Source organism: Conger conger, chromosome 14 (assembly GCF_963514075.1).
Source record: "Conger conger chromosome 14, fConCon1.1, whole genome shotgun sequence".
Taxonomy (NCBI): domain Eukaryota; kingdom Metazoa; phylum Chordata; class Actinopteri; order Anguilliformes; family Congridae; genus Conger; species Conger conger.
This window is the reverse complement of record NC_083773.1, coordinates 37827129-37846416: the sequence shown is the minus strand read 5'-3', so window position 1 is coordinate 37846416 and position 19288 is coordinate 37827129. Positions and strand designations below refer to the sequence as shown.

At 44.3% G+C, this 19288-nt stretch overlaps 2 pseudogenes; one reads left to right on the top strand and one right to left on the bottom strand.

Moving 5' to 3' along the window:
* LOC133110233 (protein-glutamine gamma-glutamyltransferase 2-like) overlaps positions 1 to 8025 on the top strand; it is a 29431-nt pseudogene extending 21406 nt beyond the window's left edge.
* Positions 8026 to 10543: 2518 nt separating this feature from the next.
* On the bottom strand, positions 10544 to 15202 carry LOC133109467 (uncharacterized protein K02A2.6-like; annotated as a pseudogene).
* Positions 15203 to 19288: the final 4086 nt, after the last annotated feature.

Below are 19288 nucleotides of genomic sequence, written 5' to 3'. Positions count from 1 at the left end.
ATATAAATTATATATGTGTATAATACCTTAAGTCTACACTTGAAGCTTCCTCCTGGGGCCTCCTCGCTCCTCCGAGGAACATTTAACAAATTGAAATGTCCTTCAAGCTGGCAGACCTTGATAAAACTTTTGGGTGACTCAAGACTGAAAAAATAAGCGATTGACAAGAACCCTTAGTTATGCTCCGCATCATTATCTTGATCCCTTTGAGCTCTGTGGCAGAGGGAACCAGGTCCAACCAAAGATGTTTAAGTCAAGATGCTTATAAATCACCCTTATTTTGGCCTCTCTACATGTTGCATTAAAGGAAAACGCCAACATTTTGGGAAATACAGCTTTTTCCTGACTTTGACGAGATGTTCGATTTCATTTACATTTTTGTGCACCTTTCACCTTTTGTGCTCATTTTCATTTCCATGCACCTGCTGAAGGTAAGTTTTAAAAGGTACAACTTCTACGAAAACGTCTCTAGTTTAGAAAAAAGAATTCCCACATGTGCATTTCAAATACACGATACCTTGTGTAAATAAGACAGCTTCGGAGTTGCTGTAAGGTGTATTTCTTCACAGGTTGGGTACTGACTCCTATAGGCTTCAAGTCTTTATGCTAAGCTAACACATTTTGCTAACATGGAAATTGAGCCATGAATGCACACAAATTAAAATGAAATAACATCTTGTTGAAGTCTGGGTAAATTTCCAAAATGTTGGAGAACTTCCTTTTGTATTTGTATTGCATGTTTATTTATTTAATATTTAAATTATTTTTATGCCACTGTGCATTCCTTACCATTGTAGCTGGCTCAACAACGGTGCTGTAAACAAACTAACAATAATTGAAATGATTATTATAAAAAAAAGATTATTAAACAATAAATCACTTTGTTTTCTTACATTATCCAAAGTACTCTGCACAATAAAGTAGATTAAAAAATCAATAAAAAAACAGAATAATGACATATTGAGAAGACAGTTGTATAGGTAAAGCCTTGTTGCACCATTGCCCAGGTGAGCAGGTCTTCAACTCTGCAGAATAAATGTCAGCAGTGTTTCTGGAGGAACCTCTCTGATATTTGGACGTGGGTGTGTAAATATGTCATAATTCTCTCCACCTACAGAAATATGGCACCTTTTTATGCTTATTATAACTGTATCCATGCTTGAAATGTGTCCATCTCTAAACCAGGGACATTTAGAGGGCTTTTGTGTGTGAATATTTTCAGGTCATTGGAAAGCCTAAGCAGTTCAAAGTCTCGGCGGCAATAATCAAGTTTGAGAACCCCTTGTCTGTGCCTCTGAAGGACTGCAGGATAACCATCTCTGGCAGCGGCCTATTGAAGCAGCCTGTAAAAACTGGGTGAGTGTCACCTTGTAAGGGAGCAGGGGCGGGACGGGATCACAAAGTTAACCAAGTCGGATAACCGCTGATATAATCTAGGAACCTCCTCTTGCGAATGCGTGGGGCCACTAGAGGAGAGTGGGAAAAACGAAAACGGGAAAGAAATTCCCTGCCGAAACGGCAACTGAAACAAAACCGCAAAATCAGTTGAACCGGGTATCTGCAGACTAGCACGGAATTACAGAAGAAACGGGTGAGTCTCGTTTGAAAAAATAACCAAAAAAGGAAACCAAAACTCCCCGGCGTTTCGGCAACAGAAAATCTAGATTACTCAGCAGAAGAGTCTCGACAAGGCTATCTCAGGGTTCTTCCAGAGCCCCAGAGGTGAACTCCGCCTCTCACTCCTCTAATGTGAAGAGGGCTTAAAGGTACAATAGGTAACTTCGGACTCTTAACGGTCAAGAGAGGAATAGGCAGCAACAAACAACATGCACTGAAAGTTGACGGTGACAAATGCAACAGCCTGCCATCTTTTCATAGTGTTCTAGTGAGAAAATGTTCGCCGAACAGGTGACATTATGAAATCTTGACTTTAGTGTGCTGCACAACAAGACTATGTTTTGTCTTTTTGAAGTTTTCACTTTAGCTAACCAACTATATTATGAGCAAGCAATTTATTTGGCTATGGAACTAGCTGGCTAGGTAACTAAGATATGATAGTGTACCACAAACGATGCAACTGCAACTTACAGTTTGAGACAAATAAAGGTTTAGCTAAACACGCATGATTCAACACGTAGAGAGATAAAAGGAACGTGCAGCTGCCGAAATTCCACTCCAGACAAGCGATCACTGAAGCGCTTGTAGGAATTTGGTCCTTTCTGAAGTAAAACTTATAGTTCGATATTCAGGTCAACGACAATTTATTAATAAAGCAAAAATAGTCTTTAATTACAGTATGAAGCAAGCAAAAAGTAAAAGCAAGGCAGGGTAATTACAAAGAAGTGTGGGTACAAGCTTTATACCCCACAATGCAGGTTCCTGTCCCTGATTGGGTCAGGACAGTCAGTTACCTGTGCATGTGATGTGGAATGAAACCAAATGGTAATTAAGTCAAAAGCAGACAGTAAACTCCCTTTCACACCTAGCTACGACTTCCTTCCTGGACTTTGTTCCTAACCCCCCCTTGATCATTCAGTATAAGCTTTGTTCCTAACTCCCCTTTTGATCATTCAGTATGATTGAGGTGTTAGGTGACCATCCAAGAACATTGAAGCAGGAAATCTTTTCCTTCCTACTCACTGTATACTATTGCTTATTATCCATGCAAATAATACATATCTGGTTATAAAACAAGACCAGTTTGTTATCAGTAGCAACAAGCTATTAGTTAGCTTGCTGTATTTACAAATATACACCTGAGACACAATGTGTGTGCAGCAATGCATGCAACGATCGCTACTATGTTTGTATTCCCTCAGATGGATATTTATATATAACTATGGCTAATTTGCTACCGACAGCGAACTGGTATTGTTTTATAACTAGATGTGTAGTCTTCCCTTGGATAATAAGCAATAGTATACAGAGTTTTATTGATAGCTTGTCTGGAGTGCAATTTGGGTAGCTATATGCAAACAATCCAAATAAGCCCCCACGCCATTGGCTGTCGCAATTAGAACAATTTTTCAACCAATGAGCTTGAATTATTGTATAGCTGTGCAATGTTTTGGTACAGAGTGACAGCCCGTCAACTGTATAATTTGAAACCAGAATTGAAGGACTATAAACACAGGCAGAGGGTGAATCAACATGTCAGTGAGCCTTGTTCAATGGTAGGAAGGGAACTACCATGTACCCTTACCTTGTAATTAATTCTAGAGGTTCCTGAATGCCTTTCAAGACTAAAAGCAAGTCAGTCCTCCAACTACCTCTTTACCGGTTCAGAGCACATGTCAGAATGAAACCCCAAAGCCCAGAGGAGTGCCAGGAAGAGACTTGAATAGCTCTCCATGCAGCTGACCAAGATCGGCAATGATTACACCTGCATTCCGCATGCGGAAGGTAATTTATCATGATCAACATGGCTGGCACACCCTCTCGTGGTCTAGAGAGGTAAAACCCAGAATTTCCACATGTAGGTCGGGGAAACCATGACACACCTGCATGGATTGTAACACAGTAGGAGTATTTCTTGAATTAAATTATTGTTGGAATGGACAAAAATTAATACCTTGCCAATAGCTAAACCAGGAAATGGAGGCCTATTTTTTTGGTCTCCTCCTGTCAACAGTTTCATGTTGTGTAACTTGGTATGGTCAATTCTGATTTGCATTGTTCAATTAGGGTGAATTCTGATTTGCATGACACATTCAGAACTCCAATTCTAACCCCCGGAAACTGTTCTCTATTTTCTCCTCTCTCCTCAACGCACCGCCTCCTCCACCTCAGTCCTCCTTCACTGCTGATGACTTGGCTGATTTTTTCGATGAAAAGGTCACAGACATCCGCAGACCCTTTACAACCTCCGTCCCCCTCACTCTACCCTTCCCCCCCCTCTAGGCCCATTCCTTCCTTTTCTACTTTCTCCCCCCTCACAGACTCTGATGTTTCTCAACTCCTGCTCCCCCACCGCCCTACAACCTGTGCCCTTGACCCTATCCCCTCTTCTCTTCTCCAGACTATCACACCTGACATTCTGCCATTTGTCACCTCCCTTGTCAACTCCTCCTTGTCTTCTGGCTGTTTTCCAGCATCCTCCAAGAGGGCCCACATCACTCCGCTGCTAAAAAAAGCCTACTCTGGATCCCTCCATCATCCAGAACTACCGCCCGGTATCTCTTCTTCCTTTTCTTTCTAAAACCATAGAACGAGCCGCTTCTACTCAACTTTCTTCTTTCTTTTCTAACAACAACCTGCTAGACCCCCATCGGTCTGGCTTCAGATCGGGCCATTCGACAGAGACGCGCTCCTCTCCGTCAGTGAATCACTTCATGCCACTCGAGCAGCCTCCCTCTCCTCTGTCCTCATTCTTCTAGATCTCTCTTCTAGTGCCTTCGACACTGTGGATCACTCCATCCTCCTGTCTGCCCTATCAGCAATGGGAATCTGTGGCACAGCCCTGGACTGGATTGAGTCCTACCTCTCTGGTCGCTCCTTCCAGGTTGCCTGGGCTGGTACGGTATCGACACCTCGGCCCCTTGCCACAGGAGTTCCCCAGGGCTCAGTCCTAGGCCCGCTTCTTTTTTCTCTTTACACTTGTTCCCTTGACTCTGTGATCACTGTACATGGGCTATCCTACCACTGCTATGCGGACAATACCCAACTCTTCATCTCGTCCCCACCTTCTGATACACAAGTTTCAGCCCGTATCTCTGCTTGCCTGAGTGACATCCAGAGCTGTATGGACAACCACCATCTAAAGCTGAACCCAGGTAAGACTGAAATGATATTCATTCCTGCTAATACCTCTCCCCATCTGGATCTCTCCATTTCCCTCGGGGATACCACACTCATGCCATCACCCAGTGCAAGGAACCTCGGCGTGATGATGGACGGCAGACTGTCCCTTTCCGAGAACATTGCGGCGGTGACCCGGTCATGCAGGTTCTTCCTATACAACATACGGAGAATCCGCCCCTTTCTCACCCCCTACTCGACCCAGCTCCTGGTCCAAGCGATGGTTCTGTCCCGCCTGGACTACTGCAATTCCCTCTTGGCTGGCCTCCCAGCGTCCGCCATCAGACCCCTCCAACTTATCCAGAATGCAGCAGCTCGTCTGGTCTTCAACCTTCCCAAATACTCACACTTCACCCCCCTGCTTACTTCCCTCCACTGGCTGCCTGTCATGGCTCGCATAAAATTCAAACATTGGTGCTAGCCTTCCAAGCAGTTAAGGGGTCTTCCCCAGCTTACCTACAAAAAATCATCAGACTGTACATCCCTGCCAGACCTCTTCGTTCAGCCTCCACATGCCGCTTGGCACCTCCCCTCTCCGAACCTCCACCTCACGCTCACGACTACTGTCTGTTCTGGCTTCACGGTGGTGGAACGAATTCCCGGTTGAGGTCAGAACTATAGAATCTCTCCCCACCTTCAAGCGCAAACTGAAGACGCACCTATTCAAGCAGCACCTCTCCCCGTCCCTCCCTACCTCCCTGTGAACCTTAATTGTTCTCTTTGTGATTTACTTTGTGTATCGGTATTTTTAGTTGGCTAGGTAAGCAGTATTTGGATAGTTAAGTTTAGTCACTTTTGCTTTGTTTGTTTGTTTGTTCGTTTAAAAAAAAAAAACCCCAAAAAAAAAACCTGCCATTTTTTCTACACCCACGTCCGCTGTGACATTTTGAATCCAAGTGTGATTTGGATATTATCTATCTGTCGTGCCTCTGTTAATTTCATACATTAATAAGGTTTTGTGTTCCTATTATCTGTTCTATGTCTAAGTAGGAAGGAAGTCCTTATCCTTATCTTTGTTGTACAGGTAGCAGTTGAAATTGTACTTCCCTCTAGGGTCTTTCAGCGCACTTATCCCTGGTTATGGGTATGCACTTTGTTGTACGTTGCTCTGGATAAGAGCGTCTGCCAAATGCCATTAATGTAATGTAATCTGCTGATAGATTACAATTCTTGAATTTGAATTGATATTGATTGTGGGATATAGAATTTGAATTTGACTGAAACAGAATTGAATTAATTTAAATGTAATTCCAAGACAAAGATTATTTAATTTAATTTAACCCATGTTTACTTTCATATCTATGGCATACGGTTACAAGGATTTTCTCTCAATTTAAGGATGTGAATCATAAAAAAAATCCAGAATTCCATTTTGAATCCAACCTGGTTGACTAGATCTGTATTAGAAAGCATTGCATAGCAAGTGTGCATTGTTGCTCAGTGTTCATTTAAAATCAACAATCTCAGTGAAAAATGTTTTCTATTCCTGTAAAATGCACTCTATCAGAGTAAAATGTACCGATCACAGTAAAATATTATAGTGAGCGTATTAGTTCTCACTATGTCTTTGCGTTGGTTGGCACATCCATTGAAAATAGCAAATTTTGAACCTCAATATCTCGCCTATTTCAATCTCAATACAATTGCGCAGGTCTACTACAATGGCAACGGGCTCACCAACTACCGATTTTGGTATTGCTTGTTATTATTATTGATTGTTAAAAATAACTCCATTCAAATGGATCCCGAGACAAGACAACTCATTATGTCTGTAATTCAGAAGCATGCATGCTTTTTCAAATTTCATGACTGTACATTTTATTAAATTTGAATAAGACCTCAAAATTCTAAATTTCAACAAGAAACTGTCCGTAGACTTAACATGGCGAAACACATTGCTAACAATGAATGACACTAATCACATTACTAAGTCGAGTGGATAATCAACGATGAAAACGTTCTCGTCCTTGTGACTTCCACTTGGTATCGTAGCTAGCTACTTGGCTAGATTGCTACTGAAACATCATATCCAAAAATTAAACCTCTACTTGATTACCGAGTTGCAAAATGCCATGGTGTTACTGAAAAATGATGCTGCATGATAGAAAATGTTTTACCGTTAGTGAGTGAATGACTAATTACTCTGGCTAAGTGTAGAGGTGGTGTCACCGCTTTTAGGTTAGCTAGTAATGCATAAATAAATGCACAGTAAAAACGTACTCTTTGCTGTCTGTGTCCTTCTTCCTACAGGGTTACAGATGTGCAACCAGGGAAGAAGATTCAAAGCCAGATTAAATTCACACCGTACAAAAGAAAATGGAAGAAGCTTATGGCTACTTTGGACTGTGACCAGTTCCAGAACATCAAAACCAGCTGCAAAGTCTTTGTTATACCTCGTCCCTGCCATCATCGCCAATAAGCTTGACAGTCTTTACAGGACAGAGCGGGTGGGTAACAGCCGGTTTGATTCTAGACACATGGAATGTGGGATGAATCCGGTGCCTGGTGGATGGGAGTCTGAGGCGAACTGCTGTGGGGCTGAGGATCTTGGTGATGGGGAAGAGGCCAATGTATCTGGGTGCCAGCTTACAATCTGTAGTTGTTTTATGCAGCTAGGCTGATGAAGAATTATACTCGCTCCATATATATATATATATAAACACGTAGGTATATACTCCATATAAAAATGCTAAGTCAGTCACCCACACCCAGTCAGTGTCCCACTCAAGTGATGGGACACAAAATCACACAAACCCATGCGCTCTTATGCCAGTCTTATACATCAACATGCACAAATAAAAAATAACAAAAACCACATGTTCTTACACAAAATCACATGAATCCACTCATTCTTACACAAAATCTCACACACCCAGATACATAACCACACACTCACACAAGATCATACAAACCCACAGGCTCGTACACAAAATCACATGAATCCCCACATTTTTACATAAAATCACGCAAAACCAAACATTCTTACACAAAATCACATGAACCCACACCCTCACAAAATCACATGAACCCACACACTCACACAAAATCTTACAAACCCACAGGCTCGTACACAAAATCACATGAACCCACACACTCACAAAATCACATGAACCCACGCACTCACACAAAATCATACAAACCCACAGGCTTGTACACAAAATCACATGAATCCACACACTCACACAAAATGCCTGCAAAATTATTCCTGGCGTTGAAGACAGCATGAGCCAAAGCATGTATTCATTGAAAATTTAAATACGCTTGATTACTTATTGGAGTGTGTGTGCCTCTTACTTTCATTTTACATAACATGTCCCAAACATTGTGGTGTCCAGGCCTAAAATGAGGAGCTATATATTAAAATCGTTGTAGTTTCTACGTGGTAAAATGGTAAGCAAGGTTATACTTTTTATCCCAATGGTTACAGAAGTGTACAAATAATATTGTTATCCATCACAGTCTCTACTCTGGAGAATGAACCACAGATGTGTCATAACGATGATTCAAAAATCTGATGGGCCCAAAGTTTACAACAATACATTATTGTCTATACACCAATATATAATGAATACACTGGATGAAGATGTATCTTTGTAATAACAGCTGTAAGAAATTGCCTAGGATATATAAGAGCTCAAATTCTCCATCCATCCATCCATCCATCCATTATCTGAACCTGCTTATCCTGAACAGGGTCACAGGGGGGCTGGAGCCCATCCCAGCACACATTGGGCGAAAGGCAGGAATACACCCTGGACAGGTCGCCAGTCCATCGCAGGGCACACACACCATTCACACACACACACACACACACACACACACACCTACAGGCATTTTAGACTCCAATCAGCCTAACATGCCTGTCTTTGGACTGTGGGAGGAAACCGGAGTACCCAGAGGAAACCCACGTAGACACAGGGAGAACATGCAAACTCTGCACAGAGAGGCCCCGGCCGACAGGGATTCGAACCCAGGACCTCCTTGCTGTGAGGCGGCAGTGCTACCCACTGCACCACCCGTGCCGCCGAGCTCAAATTCTCAACTTCTGAAAATAGAAACTTTAATGGATGATTACTCCAGTATGAATTCAGCAACAGTACTGTGCAGAAGTCTTAGGCACCCTACACTTTATTATATATATGTTTATTTTTTAGTAGAAAAGAACACATTTGAGATTTCCTAATATTAATTTACCAAAAGATCTAATTTTACAGAGACATTTTTGTATTTAATTTGAAAAAGTAATATATTACTGTAAGCAATTGACTACTTTTTACTTAAAAAAGGACATTCGATAACTCGAAATGGGACACAGCTGAATAGATAAAGGTGAATGTAGCAGGAAACAGATGATGGAAAGCACAGAGGTAACAAAAGGCAAAAACGCTGCAGACTTAGACATAGAACAGATAATAGGAACACAAAACCTTATTAATGTATGAAATTAACAGACAGATAGATAATATCCAAATCACACTTGGATTCAAAATGTCACAGCGGACGGGGGTGTAGAAAAAATGGCAGGTTTAATCGCAGATGGATAATCAAAAACAGGCAGAGTTAAAAAACCGGGAGGTCAGTCCAAATAAGGGAGAAGTACAGAGATCCACAAAAAACAAAGAAGAGTTCAGAGAAGCAGGCAGGGGTCAAACACGAGAATCCAGGAAACAAAAATAAACTAGACAGAATGCCACAAGGGCAAGGGCAAGGGCAAGGGAGCTAGAACAGGGGGAAGGTATAAAGGGCTCGGGACTCAAACAGGACAAGATGAACTAGCAATGTGCAACTGAAAAGGACAGGTATAAATGCACAGGGGAATGAGACAAACTAGGCGGGGCATGGGAGTGAGGGCGGTCAAACAAATAAACATCAGGTAAGACACATGAAAGGGTAATAATACAATAATGAGGGGGAAATGAAAACGCGGACTGGATTCACAAAGACACACATGTACTACACAAATGGCTCCGGACTAGGGAGTAGACAATTGCACAGAATCAGGAGATGTAGTGATAGAAGAGACAGGTGCGAACACTTGCTGAAACTAACCAAGTAATCAGTGATAGAATAGGGAGGCAGAGTTACAGAACACAATTGAAACCAGAGATGTAAGTTAGTTTCGTGATTAAATCTAATCTACCCAAATTAAGTGACTGTTAGTTTGTTAGTTAGACAGACAGTAAGTGTATTAATATGATTAGTACTGTACAATATCTAAATTAGTAGTTGCTTGTAAGAATAGTGCTTTACAACATTAACTAGCGAAAGAAGCCAGAAGTAAGGAATGCAAGATTGGAAGGAAGGTTGAACCCCGGAACTACCGTGAACACCCAAATAGTGGAGCACGCAGACAGGGGAGTGACTCGGCTGGTAAACATTCAGACGCAGATATAACGGGATCACAAATAAGAAACTGTAATGGAAAACAATAACCAAGGATGTATGATAATGAAAAAATAAGAATAAGAATAAATATAAATACAAACAGGACAGATACAGAAACATTACAGTACCCCCCCCTTAAGAAACGCCTCTTGGCATTTTAACAGGTGGCCCCGGATGAGTCTTATGAAAGCTTCTTTCATCGGGGCTATAGCCCTCCCAGTCGACCAAGTACTGGAAGCCCCGACCCCGATGGCGAATATCCATAATCCGCCGTACAGTGTAGGCTTCGCCCCCATCGATGAGTTGGGGTGGGGGGGATTCAGGGGTGGGACAGAGCGGGTGGGTAACAGCCGGTTTGATTCTAGACACATGGAATGTGGGGTAAAACCCGGCGCCTGGTGGATGGGAGTCTGAGGCGAACTGCTGTGGGGCTGAGGATCTTGGTGATGGGGAAGAGGCCAATGTATCTGGGTGCCAGCTTACATGTCTCGACGCGTAGTGGGATGTCTCTGGTGGTCAGGAAAACCTTCTGTCCAATGCGGTAGTTGGGTGCCTTGGACCGACGCCGGTCGGCTGTTGCCTTCATCCGGGTACTGGCGCGCTGCAGGTTAATGCGGGTAGCTCTCCAGGGCCTGATGCAGCGCCGGATGAAGGCTTCAGCCGACGGTACTCCCACCTCCTCCTGTTGGTCTGGAAACAATGGGGGTTGATAACCTAGGCAGCACTCGAAAGGGGACAACTTGGAGGCAGAGGAGGTGTGGGGGTTAATAGCATATTCAGCCCAAGGCAACAGTTGACTCCACGAGGAGGTGTTACGCTCACATAAGGACCTAAGCACAGTTTCAATAACCTGGTTGGCCTGGTCAGTCTGGCCGTTGGTCTGTGGATGGAAACCCGAAGATAAGCTGGAAGTGGATCCGATGAGTGTACAAAAAGCTTTCCAAAAGCGTGCCGTGAATTGAGGACCTCTATCAGTGACTATGTTGGAGGGAATACCGCGAAGACGAATGACGTGTTGGGTAAGTAAATTAACTGTTTCCTTGGCTGAGGGAAGTTTAGTGAGGGGAACAAAGTGCACAGCTTTAGAAAACTATCAACTATAGTGAGTATAGTGGTGAAAGTGTTGGAAGGAGGTAACCCAGTGACAAAATCTAATGCTATGTGGGACCAGGGGCATCTGAGCATTGCGGACAATGTCCTCGATTTCCAGCTGTACAGCATTGACAAAGCAGTTGGATGGAAGGATGGTGTCCGGTTTCTCCTCCTTACTGGAGGGTTCGAACTGTCTGGATAATGTGTCAGGCTTGACGTTCTTGGATCCGGGACGGTAGGCAAGTGTGAAATTGATCACTCCCTACTCCCCAGCTAGACCACTCCGGTCTGCCAGCTCTGGTCGCCTAATGGTTCCCTCTCTGCGTGCACCTGGCGGTCGAGCTGCACGTTCACGCCTGTTTTCCGTTCTGGTTCCTCAGTGGTGGAATGACTTGCCTACCACTGTCAGGACAGCAGAATCCCTCCTGATTTCCCCCGCCCCTCCTTTCTGATATCCCTATCCTTGTAAAAAAAACTAAAAAAATATATTAAAAAATTGCACTTATGATGACAACTATGTTTAGAACAGCATTCCATGTGTGTTTTCCTAGTTCTGGATGTGATGCTTTGACTTATGGTAGAACCTATGCACTTGTAAGTCGCTTTGGATTAAAAGCGTCTGCCAAATAACAAAAATGTAAATGTAATGTAATAAAATTAAAACGTGAGAAGAATAATGCCCACCGGGCTTGGCGAGAGTTGAGCCTCTTGGCGGTTTGCAGATAGTTCTTATGGTCGGTCCACACCAAAAAGGGGACTTGAGCTCCCTCCAGCCAGTGCCTCCACTTCCTGTAAGGCCAGTTTGACTGCCAGAAGTTCCACTCAGGTGGGATCTCTTCCAGATCCGGAACTTTCTCGGGAATGCTTCTCGAGACAGGAACGTAGGCATGGCGAAGGCAATGAGCTGAACAGAATGGGCTCCAGCCCAAAATCTCATGCCTTTCCCAGTCCATTTCAGGATTGTGTTTTACAAGCCATGGGTGGCCCAGGACAATGGGGGAATGTGGAGAACCTATGATGTGGTAGCTGTCAGTGGTATCACCTCCGGCCAACACGTGGTCCTGTCTACAATGGTTAATAGGTGTGTGTAACCCCGCGATGGAGGCAACGGCTCCACCAGATCCACATTAATGTGGTCAAAATGCCTTTCAGGGATGGCAAACGGGGCTAAAGGGACCTTGGTGTGCCTGTGCACTTTAGCACGTTGACACGCAAGGCAGGCGTTCGCCCAATCACGGACATCTTTCTTCAGGCCCTGCCACACAAACTTCTCGGAAAGCAGTTTTTGCGACGCCTTGCGGCCCGGATGGGACAGGCTATGCAAAGCGTCGAAAACACGCCGCTGCCAAACCTCTGGCACCACTGGTCTCGCGACCCCAGTGGACACATCACAAAGGAGTGGTGCGCATGAGTGTCCGAATCTTACCTCCTGCAGCTGCAGGCCTGTAGTCGCAGTGCGTAATGCTTGTACTTTGGGGTCAGACGTCTGGTCGGCAGCCATCTGAACGTAATCCACACCTAAGTGGACTGCGCCCACCGTAGACCACGAAAGACAGTCCGCCACCACGTTGTCTCTTCCCGCGACATGCTGAATGTCCGTAGTGAACTCTGAAATGAACGCCAATTGCCTTTGTTGACGGGCGGACCATGGCTCCGAAACCTTAGCCAAAACTAGGGCCAAAGGTTTGTGGTCCACAAAGGCAGTGAACGTGCGGCCTTCGAGCAGAAATTGAAAATGACGAACTGTTAAATACAGGCCGAGGAGCTTGCGATCAAATGCGCTGTATTTGCGTTCGGCAGGGCGGAGCTGGCGGCTAAAAAAAGCAAGCGGTTGCCAAAGCCCGTCCACTAGCTGTTCGTGCACACTGCCAACCACAAAATCTGATGAAAATCTGTGGTTATCGAGATCGGAGCATCGGGCCATGGGTGCGTGAGGAGTGTAGCATTTGCTAGCGCCTGCTTAGTGTTTGTGAACGCCTGTGACATCTCGTCCGACCAGACCACCACTTGTTTGGCTGTGGCCACTTTAAGGGCAGCATACAGGGGCAGCATGAGCTGAGCAGCCCTGGGAATGAAGCGATGGTAGAAATGAACCATACCCAAAAATTCCTGCAGAGCCTTGACCGTGACCGGCCGCGGGAATCTCTGAATCATCTCAACCTTGGAAGGGAGAGGCACCGCGCCTTCTCTAGTGACGCGATGGCCAAGGAAATCCACTATGGGAACCCCAAATTGGCATTTAGTGACATTGATAATTATCCCATGTTCGCTAAGGCGAGCAAAAAGGGTCTGAATATGAGCCTGGTGCTCATCTCTGGAGGTGCTGGCGAACAGGATGTCGTCCAGGTAGACATACAGGAAGGGCATGTCATGCAAAACACTGTCCATTAGGCGTTGAAACGTTTGGGCCGCATTTTTAAGCCCAAACGGCATCCTAAGAAATTCGAACAGTCCAAAAGGGGTTATTACGGCAGTTTTAGGGATGTCTTGGTTGAACTGGAACCTGATGATAACCCCTGACCAAATCGACCTTTGAAAAAATCACCTTCCCAGCTAATCGGGCCGAGAAGTCCTGAATGTGAGGTATGGGGTAACGGTCAGGGGTAGTGGTGTCATTCAGTCGCCGGTAGTCACCGCAAGGGCGCGATCCCCCCCTGGTTTCGGAACCATGTGGAGGTGTGAAGCCCAGGGACTGTTGGACCTACGGACAATCCCCAGGCGCTCCATGGAGTCGAACTCTGCTTTAGCCACCGCCAGCTTCTGTGGGTCCAGCTGCCTCGTCTGGGCATGGACCGGTGGACCCCCAGTGGCAATGTAGTGCTCCACTCCATGCTTGACCGCCGCTGAAGAGAACATTGGTGTGGTGAGGTCCAGAAACTCTGCTAGGAGGCGCTGGAACACATCCACAGAAGCTAAGGCGCTGGACAATCTGGACATCCCAGTGCCGCTGGGAGAGCCAGGAAGAGTGGATAAAGTCTCTGCATTGACCAGCCATCTGTTCCTGACTTCGACTAGCAGGCCGTTAGCACACAGGAAGTCTGCACCCAGCAATGGCGTGGACACAGATGCCAGCACAAAAACCCACTTGAAATGTTGTCCATCAAAACACAAGTCCACTGCTCGATTGCCAAAAGTGTGAATGTTGCTACCGTTAGCTGCCTCCAGAGGTGGTCCCCGGTCCCCAGACCGCACGTCCAATGTAGACGCAGGAAGGACGCTGACCTGCATACCCGTGTCACAGAGGAAACGCCGCCCAGAGACAGCAAACTACTAGCCTTGCCATTTCCCTGCACCCAGTGGCATGGTGGGCGGCACTTCTTAGCGCGTGGACCAAACCTTGCATGGAAGTAGCAGAAGCTTGGTGTAATTCGTTGTTGGGTGGCAGCTATAGCATCAGCCTGGTTAGCCGGCGCGCCGGTAGGACAAACCAGCCTCACTGCAGGGCCGAGCTGATGGTGGGTGTTGAAAACCTTGTCGGCTTCCCTGGCTAGGGCTCTGAGGTCCTTCAGCGGGGAACCTGCCAGAGCTGTGCGCACTTGGCTGGGCATCCACTGCATAAACAATTCCCGAAAAATAAAACAAGGTTGGTGGTCGCCCAGGAATGTCAGCATATGGTTTAGAGTCCCCTAAACCAGGCAGTGTAAGGAGCCTGCGAGCATGCTCAGGTTCAGACAGTTCATAGGTCTGTAAAAGGAGCCGCTTGAGAGACTTAGTACTTGAAGTACTTATCTTCCCCTGGAGGGTCCTGAATGAGGCTCAGTACGCGCGATGCTGTAGAGCTGTCCAAAGCAGCAACGGCAGAGTAATACCTCGTGTCGTCCTGTGTGATGCCTCTCACCACGAACTGAGCCTCCACTTCAGCGAACCAGACGGCAGCGTGTGTCTGCCAGAATTCCGGGAGCTTGAGAGCGACGGCTTGTGTTGCCATCTTTCGCAAGAAAAAAAAAAAGGAAACAACTCCGGAATCGTCCGAAGAAATGTCGAGATCACCAATGTGGGGTTTTGCAGAAAAAGACAAGTTGCTCGTTTTCAAAGAACAACTTTATTTTCGAACTCGCTCGGAAAACATGTTATTTCTCACTTGTCGGCTAAAACCACCAATTCAAGTCGCGTAACTGACGTCACCTCACTGGCACGTCTCTCAAACGCCTCCAGGCGCTACAGGGAATTCTGACTGTTACTAAGTGGTCTCCACACTATTACATTTTGTATTCTTTGTATTGCATTTTTATTTTGCTATATTTATTTACAATTACGGTCAATTTGTGAAAAATCAGCCAGAGGTGTGTGGGGTGACCACTTCAATTTTGCTCACACTTTGTGTAAATATTCAGTATCCCCAAAAAGTCACTTGCAAGGTACTCGGTGGAAACATGCTTGGTCTCCTTTCATATTATGAGACTTGCCTAGAACATTAAAAGGGATATATTCTAAAGAAGTATTAGCAGAGGGATATCCCCAAGTGCCATTCCTGTATCAGTGGCCCACACTTGCCGAGAGTAGATGGTAGTTTCTGCTCCTCAGTCTCAGGTGCATCTGACCTGTCTAGAAATGGATCCCATGCAGCATTGGAATCTGCACTAAAGCTATAAAATTATCGTCAGTCAATCCTGGCGTATTTTGTTGTCAGCATGTCATGAAATTCTGTCAAAATCATTTGGTGTATATGCAGAGACAAATTCTTTTTTTTGCCATAAGCCCGTGTCATAACCCAGTCTGCCTCCTGTATCTTCATTTATGAACACGACGGGGAGGCTTGATAAATATATCACTAGATGCTCCTGAACACATCATCAGTGATGGATCCTGGGGTCACTGGGTGTCTGGCTACCCAGCCATGATTGATTGATCAGACCACGACTTGTGTCCAGGTAGCATTTTCTCCTCCCCAGGGACCTCCTCTCCTAATCCAGAGCCAATCTGAAGCTTTATCTGCAGCCTCAGTGATATTCTTGATGGCTCTCTCCCCCCACCATGCTCAAGGCTTTGTAGAGTGATTGTCCTGCAAAACCTGTGCAGCCAGTCCCGATAGGCAAACACCTGGCCTTCCAGCCCTGCTTCTCACAGTCTATCACAAGCCCCTCATAAGGCCCTCTTCCGCCCATGGGCCTCCTCCAGCTGGTCATCCCACGGTACTGTCACTTCAACTAGGACCATGGTCTTGGTCGCCTCTGAGACCAGGAGGATGTCTGGCCTCAGGGTGGTCATGACAATGTGCCATGGGAAATTCTGCTATCCCCATTCTGATGGTTGATGTGAACATTAAATGAAGCTCCTGACCCGTATCTACATTCTATAATATTATTATTATTATTATTATTATTATTATTATTATTATTATTATTATTATTAATACATTTTATTTGAAGTGGCGCCTTTCTGGACACTCAAGGTCACCTTACATTGTGCAAAATACAAAATAAACATGGTAAAAACATGATACAAAATATCCCATTTAAAAAAGAACAACAAAAAAGAAAATATGATACAATATGTCCAATTAAAAATAATTTACAATGAACGTACAATTAATATCAAACAAACAGACAGCAGACAGAGATAGACACAACAACATGTAAAGGGAAGGAAGTTTTTTGAAAGATGACAGTGACTCTGTATGGCGGATGTGTATGGGTAGAGAGTTCCAGAGCCTGGGTGCTGTAGAGCTGAATGCTTGAGCACCCATAGTAGAGAGTCAGGTGGTGGGGATAGACAGGAGGCCAGCTGAGGAGGAGCGGAGAGTAGTGCTCTACAAATTAGTGGGGAGGACTATTTGAAACGTACACGTCTCAGTCCTCACGTTGGCACCCATTATGTAGGGGAAGCAGTGTATACTGCAATTAGTAATCAGTCTCATAAAATTGCTATTATCTGAAACATCTAACCACAAATCTAGTATTTTAATTAATAATTATAATAACAAATATCAGCGATTAAACATACAGATAACCTGAAGGTTGGATTTGACTCGGCTCTCATGTAATGCAACACCAAAACAGACACCGGGTTTAATAAGATAATTTATTAAACAAAACTACAAACACAAGGACTAATGTAATCATAGGGAATGAACGATAACAAGGAATGCTACGGGGAATGCTAACCAAGGAATGTGGGTGTGGGAGCATGTGTGGGTACGTGCGTACATATGCTTTGTCTTAAACAAGAGAGGGGAGGACATAAAGTGTTTGTATAGTGTGCGTTAGTAGTTATTATAGTTTGGAAGAGTTAGCTGTGGTTGGGAGTAAAACACGTGTGCCCTTTTCTGAACCTTTTCCAGTGCCTCTATACCTTTCTTATAGTTCAGTCCCCAGAACTGCACACAGTACTCCAAGTGTGGTCTTACAAGATTATTGTATAAGGTGAGTATAACTTCATTAGATTTCTACTCAATACCTGCCTATGTATCCTAGCATCCTGTTGGCCTTCTTTACTGCTACCGCACATTGCCTTGAACCTGAAAGGCTTTGGTCAACTATTACCCCCTAATCTTTTTCAACTTGAGCATTATCCAATGAAGTACTCTCCATGAAGTAATCCTGCCTTATATTTTTATTTCCCACATGTGGAACTTTATATTTAGTTATATTGAATTTAATTTGCTGGGTTTTCACCCACTGATTCTGTTTATGTCAGGTTCTGTGTTTTCTGTTATCTGTTATCAAGCCATTAGCATTTTCATTCATTTTTATCCTCTATGCGCACCGTAGTCTCTCTGTCAGTTCTATCACTACATTCATTCGTTTCACCTGTGTCTCACTTCCTGATTGTTTCACACACCTGCTTGTCATTCCCTCTCATTGCCTGTGTATATAAATCCCTCTGTTTGTAATACTCGCTGCCAGATTGTCATGTGCATTAGCCATACTTTCCAGCATTCATCTCTGTCTGATCTCCCGACCTGTTTTGTTTTTGGCTTTTTGGATTTCCTGTTTGTTCTGATTTGACCCGTAGCTTTTGAACTCCCAAAGTAAATTACCTATCTCAAGTTCATTTATGTAAATGAGGAAGAGCAGTGGCCCCAGCACCGATCCCTGTGGGACTCCACTTCCCACAATACCCTTCTTGGATAATTCCGGCCATCCTCATTTTGATAATGAGTTTGTCATGTGATACCTCACCTTACCCAAGATATATTTTTATACATCTTACACAGTTTATTCTTTTTTCGCAAACTCTTACATATAGCTGTATTCATCCACTGTGAATACAGTTCTCAACTTATTTTTCTGCACCCTAGGAATGAATTTAAATTGCGCATCCAGTATAACCCTTTTGAACCTGCTTCACTTTTCACCAAAATACATCGAAACCTATTGTAGAATTGACACTTGACCCAAATGGTTCCATTACCTCTATCCTGCAAATTTTGTCTGAATCATTGCATATCACCAGATCTAAAATTGATTGCCCTCTTGTAGGCTGACTGACCGACTGTGTCAAAAAAATTCCACCTCACCCTTTCTCTGTCTGGTCACCAAAATCTAGTTAATAGTTGGGTAATTGAAGTCTCCCATGATAATAGTTTCCCCTTCCTGACATGCTTGTTTTATATTTTCTCATTAAAATGAGAAGTTATACAGAAATATCGCTAGAAAATAATTTCCTAATCCTTGTTTTAATAACCACTGTACTTCCTACTTCCTACTCCACTCCCCAGCACCAGCATAGATCAAAGATACTCTACCTGTCATTGACCTGTGTTTGTAGAGGGTTACGTTTTCCAAAGTTGCTCTTGTGTTGTGTCTTAAAATAATTGTTAAAATAATTTGGGGCTCTACTATTTAGAATCCTGTGGACCATACAGAGTTGGAGCTGTCTGGCCCTGTCCTCAGCTGGTAACCACTGAAGCTGTATAAACTCAGCCTTCCCCATGTGGCTTCTATGTTCAAGGCCCAGTATTACTCTGATCAGTTTATTCTGTCCCGTTTCAGGGCTCTGTTGAGACCCCAGCACCAGGAACTGATGTCAAAGTTGCACTGAACTAAGCATGAGGCTAATATTTTTAGGCATT